The 9,871-nt window shown below is 33.2% G+C and overlaps 1 long non-coding RNA gene across 1 annotated transcript in view; it reads right to left on the bottom strand.

Annotated features, from left to right (window-relative positions):
• Window positions 1–1,006: 1,006 nt before the first annotated feature.
• The window catches only part of LOC102030139, a 10,011-nt gene continuing 1,146 nt past the window's right edge, over window positions 1,007–9,871 (bottom strand). The window contains exons 2-4 of the long non-coding RNA XR_262499.2: window positions 9,372–9,561; window positions 2,325–2,374; window positions 1,007–1,200 (exon numbers count right to left, since the gene is read on the bottom strand). This is a non-coding gene — a long non-coding RNA (uncharacterized LOC102030139). The remainder of the gene's footprint in view (window positions 1,201–2,324; window positions 2,375–9,371; window positions 9,562–9,871) is intronic.

The following is a 9,871-nucleotide window of genomic DNA, read 5'->3' as shown; positions in this document are numbered from 1 at the left end:
GACTCATCTCAAAATGAAATTTAAAAAGGACTGGAGATGTAACTTACACACAGCATAACCCTGATTCTCAGTACTGCAAAAAAAAAAAAAAAAAAGTGAACATGTCAGATAATGAAAATGTGACCAACTTCAAATTGTTCTCAAGTTTGAAATATACAAGCTGTTATACTATCTCATTAAGTATAAATCACTTAGTCAAGTTATCCTAACAAAACTTTCAATATGTTTAAAGTAGAAAATTATTTTAAGATACTTTAAATATTAATTGTATATATTACAATTATGGAGCCATGTAACATAGCTGGGTTTGTTTTAAATTTATTTTCACTATCTATAAATTTATCTCAAATCACAGACATGACTAGCCCTCAACAACCTCTTATTGTCCTTCAGATAAATGTTCTTTTATTTTGAGATTGTTGGAGGTATAGCTAAATGCCAAGTGCTTGCCTAGAATGTGTGTCCCAGGGTTCAATCCCCAGCACTCAAAAAACAACAACAACAAAACAAAGATAAATAAAAAGCTTTGAGAATTTGGCCTTAATTCTATATTTTTATGTCATACTTTGAAAAGTCTATGCTCTATATTTTTAATATAAGACTTAAAAAGGCTGTGCAACTCTCCCAAGAATATAAAAGTAATGGTAAATCTCAAAACTTAATGTGCAATAATGATTATTTTTAAGATATTTACAACATGAACTATACCTTCAATTAACCATTTCAGTGATTTATTCAAAATACAAAAAAATTTAAGTGTTTTCTTTTAAATTATAGGGAGAGATCATATTCCAATGAGCTACTATTAAAATATTTAGCATAGAAAATAAATGTTTGAGTAATGTTTTGCTTTCCTTTACTTATTACTAAACCCAACAAAATATTTGTAGCTAGATAGTAGTTTCTACTCCCAACCCTCATCTAAATAAAATGTGGCCAAAGATACTACTTGCTTCCCATCTTAATCTGTCTGTGCAGCGGTAACAAAATAATACAGACTATGTGATTTATAGACAATAGAAATTTATTTTTCATGGTTCTAAGGTTGGGGCATCCAAAATGTAGGTGCTGGCAGGAGTGATGTCTGACAAAAGTTGTTCTCTGCTTCCAAGATGGTGTCTTGTTGCCGATTCTCCTCACATAGCAGACCAGAAGACAGGGAACTTGAACTCAAGCTCTTTTGTAAGGCTCTCACCCCATCTAGGGTTTTGTTTGCAAAACAAATTTTTGCAATATTTGTTTGTGAACAAATACTAAATTTTGTCAAACACTTCTGTTTGCAAGGCAAACTGCAAGCAAAAGCATTTGTGAACCAAGGCACCACAGTATATAACATGGTTAATGTTTATAAATAACAAAATGTCCTTTTAAAAAGATATTTTAACCTACCAAATTATTTTACAATATAACACAAGCCCAAGTTTAATAATAAGAAAATGTACACATCTGTTTACTAACAATATCACCTGTCTACACAGACACATACACATATTGGTAGTCTGAAATACTATTTTTGGTTATTATAGCATTTTACTTGCCAAGCTGTAGGGATTTTATTTGACTGGACTGTGTGGCAGGCACAGAAGGCATAGTTACCATTGCAATGGGGCCTTCCTCCTCACAGAATTCCATTGCTGACTATGCAGCACTGGGCAATCTTGTCAGGAAAAGTATTATTAATAATCACATAATATGTTAAAAGTTTACAATCTTGTGGGGGTATATTACTAGCTGTTCATGGAGGTAGACAGCTTATAGGCCATGGGTTGGATATGCTTTTGTTAAAGTATTCTCTAAGAGAACTCTAAATATAATTAATGTCAGTCATCAACCACCAAACTATAAAACAGATTTTTATTATAAAATAAAATTTATATATACTTTCCAGTGGAAATTTTAAAATGGAGTATTCATTTAGACACATATAATCTGTTTATTGTTGAATTTTTCTCTTCTCATTAATTTCTGTAAACAATGAAATCTACTGTTTTTGTTTTTTTTATTAGGCACATAGGGTCTCGTTGTTTTGTTTTGTTTTTTTAAGACAGATGGGGTGGGGCTTGATACGATGCCCAGGCTGCTCTGAACACCTGGGCTCAAGTAGTCTTTCAGCCTCAGCCTCCTCAATAGCTGGGTTTTCAGGCACACACCACTGCACCTGTTTGGTATCATATTAAAGTACTGAGGACCTGAGCTAGATGTGGCAGTGCATGCCTGTAATCCCATCACTCAGGATAGTCAGCTTAAGATGCAACCCCAGACTTCCAGCTCACCAAAGGAAAAGCCAGGAAGCAATAAGATGGAACAATTAGAAAGCCACCCACCTGGACTCTCTGAGGTGGTAACAGAAGTAACAAGGCAGATGAATGAGGCTCTAGGAAAAAATCAAATGAGAAATAACTTCCCAGGACTGCAGTTTGTGATCATGGAAAGAAAGATTTCTTAAAAATATCTAGAGATCATGAAATAGCAATCTAACAGTTGCTATATTATGCAAAAAACAATAATGTAAGATTGATCAGAGTAAATGAAAAAGCAGGAGATAGCACAAACAATATAAAAAATTTTGAGGACAGCGTGGGCTACGTAGTGAGTTTAAGGCTAGTTTGAACTACAGAGTGAGACCTTGTCTGAAAGCAAAGCAAAACAAACAAAAAACAGAATGTTGAGGACCTGTTTTGGTTTTTTGGAGTGTCTCGCTATATAGTCCAGGCTAGCCTTGAACTTGCTATGTAGCCCAGCCTGGCCTTGAACTCCTGCCTCAGCCACTCAAATGCTGCAGTTATAACTGTGTGCTACCACTTCTGTTTTTTTAAACAAATAAAGGTAATTTGATCACTTATGTGTACAATGTGATGTTAAATTCAAAAGGTTAAATTTCAGAGAAAAAAGGAAAATGTGTTTTTCCTTTCCTTTTTTGTGTTTATAATACCTGTAGTTCTATCTATTAGGGAACTCAAGGCAGGAGTATTAGGGCCAGCTTGGGCAATATAGGAAGAGTCCATCTATTAAAAAAATATTTTTATAAAGATCTGAGTAAAGATTTCTAAGTTAAATTTTAATTCTTCTTGAAAATGTCCAGAAATAAAAAATTCCAGTCATATCTATGTTTGGAAGAAAGCTACATGCCAGGTGTGGTAGGATACTCTTCTTTTCTCTTACTACTTGTTAAAAAAATTTTTCGTGGTACTAGGGATTGAATCCAGTACTTCACACATACTAAGCACAATTTCTACCACTGAGCTACATCCCAATGTATTCTCTAAAAGCTGTACTGTATTTTATTTTTGTTTATTTATTTATTTACTTTTTTGATACCAGAAATCGAATTCAGGACCTTGCACTTGCCAGGCAGGCGCTTGTGCCACTGAGCTATATCCCCGGCCCTGTACTGTATTTTAAAAGTTCTACTTCATATTATATTCTTTAAAAATGCTTTATTTTATCTACCTTCTATTAATAATCTTGAACATTTCTTTTCCACTACATCCTCTTTTCTTGTGTTAAACATGTCAAGAATACTGCAAAGTTGATCTGAACAAGGCCTAAATTCCACATTTGGTTCTGTTAGCAAGAAAATGTAAAAAGGCATAAAAAGGTCCTATTTGGTGTCTGAGTGCTGCTTTTCTCCTACTGTAGTTGATTTAGAAGCAAACTTGTTTAGTCTTTTCTGTACATTTTTTAAATAAAAAGAATAAATGCTAACTGTTTCTATGTAGCTTTCTTTTGGCTTTTGTTTTGGTTTTTTTGTTTTGTTTTTAGTTTTGAGACAGAGTCTCTCTATGTTATTCAGACTGGCCTTGAACTTTGTAGCCAGGCTGGCCTCAAATTTGTGGCAATCCTCTTGCCTCAACCTCCCAAATGTGGGATTACAGGAGTATCCTACCACACCTGGCATGTAGCTTTCTTCCAAACATAGACATGACTGGAATTTTTTATTTCTGGACATTTTCAAGAAGAATTAAAATTTAACTTAGAAATCTTTACTCAGATCTTTATAAAAATATTTTTTTAATAGATGGACTCTTCCTATATTGCCCAAGCTGGCCCTAATACTCCTGCCTTGAGTTCCCTAATAGATAGAACTACAGGTATTATAAACACAAAGCTTACCCAAATTTTTCAGAGACAAATTTTTATCTATTCAAACAATTTTTAATGATATTATTTTATTCATTTGTTGCTGCAGATCTAACTCAGGGCCTTGCACATGCAATGCAAGTCCTCTACCACTGAGCTATATCCTCAACTCAAACATTACAATATGACTACTATCTTATTTATTCTGCTTGAAAATTATTAATAAATATCAAAATCCTGATAACCAACTATATCACCAATTTGTAATTATCAGTAATAAGAAAAGTGATAAACCAGGAAAAAAGTAAAACCTAGCATCAAACAATATTCATCCATCTCTCTCTTTCTATATATATATATATATATATATATATATAACTGCTAAAAAGCATACACATAAATATTTGTTAAATTTTTTTCGTATTTTCATGCATATTTTAGGATCCTTAGTATGTAAACAGATGTTCAAAACTTTCAAGTAACCATTTGAGAAAAACGTAAGCTTTAAAAATACCTAACTGAACTGCAGATGGTAGGACACACTTGTACTCTAGCACTCTGGGAGGCTGAGGTAGAAGGTCTTAAATTCAAGATATGCCTGGGCAACTTAATGACTTAGTGAGACTCTCTCAAAAAAAAAGTAAAAAGTGGGCAGTGGGGGAATGCAGTTTATTGGAAAGGCTTATGTATTAGGTTCAACACATAAAACATATATACACACATATGCACTCACAAGATTTCAAAGCAATAAATAATCTTCCAAGAAACACCTTCCCAGAAGTCAGTGCAAAATTAACTCACTTCAAACAAAAAAAGTACTAAAAAAAAGAGTTAAAATATAATTTTAGAAGTATAGAGGGAAAGAGCTTCAGATGGTTTCCAAAATTACTTATTCTATTCTTTCAAAAACATTTTAATACATGTTAATTTATTTCATTTATACTACTAGTTTCTCTTAGTTCATTCAAAAGAAAGTTTTATGCTAAAATCTATTTGATACTTCTTTGAGAGAATCTTTTTTGTTGATGTCCTGTACTCTGAGTAACTACTTTGAAGATAACAATACACCATATTAACTATTGTCATTCTCTTATTATTTTGTTAAAAATTTTTTATTTTTTATAAAAGAAAAAAGTGCAGTGTTCTAAGGTCTGCAGATAATATTCAAATTACAACAAATAATCACCTTTGGCATGCTTATATGCTAAGCAAAAGTTATGAATTAGAAACATTAAATATTCACTAAATATGTCATCACCCTCCATCATTTATGATGACACAATAAAAAAAAAAACCTTCACCCTCCATCATTTATGATGACACAATAAAAAGAAAAAAACCTTCATGATTTTTTCTATATTGTCCATGGTACAAATATCAGACTTGTCAAGAGTAGCTAAAACTCCCAGGTGAAAAGCTTAGACTACTTTAGAATAGGGAAAAGTTATTTGAAAACTTAATTAAAGAGTATGAATGAATAATTGTAGACTTTTTAAAAATTATGATATACAAAAGTATTGATGAGGTGTTTTAAAGGAACTAAAATATATTCTTAGCTTTGAGAAAGGGTCATAAGAATAGCAGAAAATATAAAGATCACTCATATTCAGGCTGATAGCAAAATATGCAACATATAAGGCAAATATATAAGTATATTTGGTGATTCTAGAAAAACTAGTTACCATTCATTATATTTGAAAAGAAAGTTAAAAGAAATGCAGAATATTGATAAATGAGAAGGATTCAAAAAGGAATATACAGCATTTATTTTTCTGAACAGTTTTGTGTTTATAGGTCTGAATAGTTTAGTTTTCAAATAAAAAACCCAGAAATAAATCGAATATAAATTTAAAAACTCAAACATTACAAAAGTGGTTTTTTTAATCATGCAGAAAATGCATTAGTTATGAATGCTATTGGCATATCTGCCTACCTAATGAGAAGAAAGTAAAATTGCATCCAATTATCTTATTCCATACACAAAAATGATTAAGAGATGAAGATTAAAGTAATCTAGAAAAACTTAAGACGCCACATCATACAATCCAGGGATAACTAAGGATTTTTAAATCCTAACATGGAAATCAGCAGTTATGAAAGAAATTAGACACACACCTTTCCACAGCAAAAGACAGTAAATGTAAGAGAGGTGAGAAAACACTATGAACACAGCAGAGTGGTAATACTCATCACAAATTAAAAAGCAAAGAAAAACTACTATATATAAGCTTCCTGAGAAGAGGTACTATTGAGTGAAAAAAAAGGAAGAGGAAGATAAATGTTTCCTTTTTTATTTTTTGCAGTGCTGAGGATAGAACCTAGGGCCTTGCATGTGCTAGGCAGATGCTCTGCACTGAGCTACATTACCTTGAAGATACATGTTAAAATTTTATCCTGTTTTTAAAAATAAATGGCAAATCAATATCTATATCAAAAAGTATGAGTATTTATAGATATATTTACACATCGAGCCCTTTTATGATTATGCGATCATGCATAGAAAAAAGTGAAGGGATTCACAGTGGTTTGTCAATGTGGGTTACAATCAGTGTTTGTGACACACTAGATAAGGAAGGAAAGCCAAATTACAAAGGGAAATGGGGTGGGGAGAAAAAGCAAAAAAAGAAAAAGAAAATGATCATACTAAAATAGCCATTACAGTATATATAATATCATCATATACATATCTTTTCATAGTATTCTGTATATACATACATATGAAAAAATTTAAGAAGGGGGATGAAGAACTTCTAGAAGGAGTACACAAGAGCTTATATCTGTATCCTCTTTTGTTTCTACTCTCATAAAATGTAGTCTAAAGTGACCGTGAACATGGGAAGCCAAGCACAATTCTTATTCTTATTAAAAGGCATTTCACATATGGAAATGTGCAAAATCTTTGTGTGTATGCACATATCTGTGAGCACATATATGTCCATGCATGTACATATGTGTGCACCTGTGCCCAGATTCTATTATAAAAATAGAGGTCAATTTATGATTTACTCCAGAGGGCAGGAAATTTTCTGTAAAGAACCAGATACTAAATATTTTAGGATTTCTGGGTCCTTACATCTCTGCCATGACTACTTAGTTCTGCTACTATAGGGAGAAAACAGTGATAGATGGGGTGATGGTTATCTTTGTGTGTCAACTTGGCAAGGACACAGAACCCAGACAGCCAGTCAACATTAATCTAGATGTTGGTGTGAAGGTATTTTGTAGTTGTAGTTAACATTTACAATCTGTTGACAGTAAATGAAGGAGCTTACTCTCAATAATGTCAATGGCCCTAATTCAATCAGTCTTAGGAGCAAAAACTGAGGGTTCTTAGAGAAAAAATTCTCATTTATTTTTTATTAGTACATGTTTGTGGTATATAACAAATGTATTCACTAACAAAGGAATTCGACATTAAGACTATAACATCAACTTCTGTATTTCTAGCCTGCCAGCCTCTCCTACAATTTCAAACTTGCCAGTTCCCACAACTGCACTAGACAATTCTTTAAAATAAATCTCTTGGGGCCAAGAATATAGCTCAGTGGCACAAGCACCTGCGTGGCAAGCACAAGGTCCTGAGTTCAATTCCCATTACCAAAAAAACAAATCTCTTGATAGATACTATACAGTACATAATTTATTTTTTCCTCTGGAGAACCCTGATACACAGAAAATACATAAACTAATGGGTATAACTGTGTTCCAATGAAAGTATTTACAATAATAAGTGTCAGGTAAGATTTGATCGGAGTACCATACTTTTCTAAACCCTAGTTTTATCAATAATAAAAGATAATTGCTTTTATTAGTCACTCTCCTGCACAGTGTGAAAGGCATTTCACATATGGAATGGGAATCGTGTCCCTTAAATCAGAAATTGTTCCCAACCAGACCAGATATTCTAAAGCAACTAAGAATTAATCTTTCAAGTAACTGTGAGATCTAAACTGAAGAGTTAGTGTGAGGGAGGTTTCTCGGAGAGAATTTCCAGATGGTATTCTTTCTTGTGAATGTATGTGTTAGAGAGTGAACCCAGGGGCTTGTCACTGAGCTATATTCCCACCCCAACTCTTATTTATTTATTTATTTAGAGATAAGGTCTCTTGAAATTATCTCAAACCTTTTATTTGGTAATAGATTTTTTAGAAGTAGGACTCCTCAATCTACCCCTGGCATTTACCTATAAATTTGAACAGTAGATTGGCAAATTAGTTGATAACACCACATTCCCTTCTCTACTGATTAATAAGGTTTCCATTTGAAAAGAAATTGACATCTTCTGTTTTCAGCTGAGCGATTTTACTATAAACAGTTCTGTCTCTTCATGGGTATGATCTCCTCTGAAAAGATTAAGAAATAATCTACAATTAAAAATGATAGCCAGGCATGGTAGTACACATCTGTAACCTCAGAACTTGTGAGAGTGAGGCAGGAGCAATGTGAATTTAAGGCCAACCTGAGGTACAGAAAGATGCTGTCTTAAACAAAATGGATATATATTGCAAAAATTTAGCATAACCAATATCTTTACAAAAGCAAAGAATATTTCTACAATTGGCCTTGTCAGAGAGCAGCTTTTTTGAGGGTTTGGTTGTAATATGATTAAAAGAGGAGAATACAGGAACTCTGAAATTCAGCATCTGAAAAAGAACTTAAACTATAATAAGGTAGATAGGAAAATAGTTAAGTTACAAGACTAAAGGACTGTACTATCACGGCTACATGACAGACAAGTTTTATAAAGTAAGAGAAGGAAACAGTAATACCGAAGAAGATGACCCTAACTTAAAGTGGAAGCCAAGTTCAAAACCAGAAACTAATGTGAATGGTATTGGCAAGTGGTGAATATAGATTATACAGAAAGGAGTGCCAGAGTCAGTCACATAAGGTAAAAATTTAGCTAAGAAAGGTGGAGTGGAGGAGCTCTGTAGACAAAAGGTAACCACTGAGTCTAGATTGTTTAGAATAGTTCTGAGTTCAGATACTTGCCTATCAAATCATTTTGTGATTTTTAATTCAGAAAATATGGTCACGATTTTACCTACTTCTATCCATAATTTCCTGCAAAATGCCTTCAACATAGCAAAATCTCAAGAACTATTTGTTGAGAATAATTACTTGTAACCTCAAAGCGAAGAGAGCACACTGAAACACACAAACACAACTAACTAATCTTAACGAATAGAAACATTTATATCAGTGGTCTTTACCTGTTTACTAGCATCAGTAAAAAACTAGAATCCAGAAGCTCTGTTTAACACAGGCACTGTAATTGTTGCCACACTCACCTCTGATAATATCATCAGGGCTGGGAGGGGATAAAGCCATTATCTTTCAAAATCTGCACCATCCTTGCCAAGTTTGAGTGTTCTGTAGACAAGTTCCCACTCCCAGTTCTGATTGCCACAGCTCAGGAAAATGGTACGGTCACAGTCATTTCTCTTGTGTAGAACAAACATGAAAAGCTGTTTAAGGGACCTATATAATATTAAGCCCCAGAAAGATAATATTAGTGGTGGTCTAAACAGGGAATGGAATAGCTAACAAGTATAAAATGCTTATTATGGTCTAAGAACTCATGCATCATCTTATTTAATTCCTTCAACATTACTATGAGGTTGATACTGTGATTAACTCCAATTCACAGAAAGCCTAATCAGGTCTACCAAGGTTAAGGAACTGTTTTTTTAGAGGGCCAAAGAAAAAAAACCAAAACTGCTCAAACTAAAGGTAATTAAGAAGCAGGACTGGAATTTGAACCCATATTGTGTGGTTCTTCCTTGTGTGT

The sequence above is a fragment of the Chinchilla lanigera genome, unplaced genomic scaffold (assembly GCF_000276665.1).
Source record: "Chinchilla lanigera isolate Chin_1 unplaced genomic scaffold, ChiLan1.0 scaffold00048, whole genome shotgun sequence".
In the NCBI taxonomy this organism is placed as follows: domain Eukaryota; kingdom Metazoa; phylum Chordata; class Mammalia; order Rodentia; family Chinchillidae; genus Chinchilla; species Chinchilla lanigera.
Note: the sequence above shows the minus strand (reverse complement) of the source record. Positions and strands in the feature narration are given on the sequence as shown.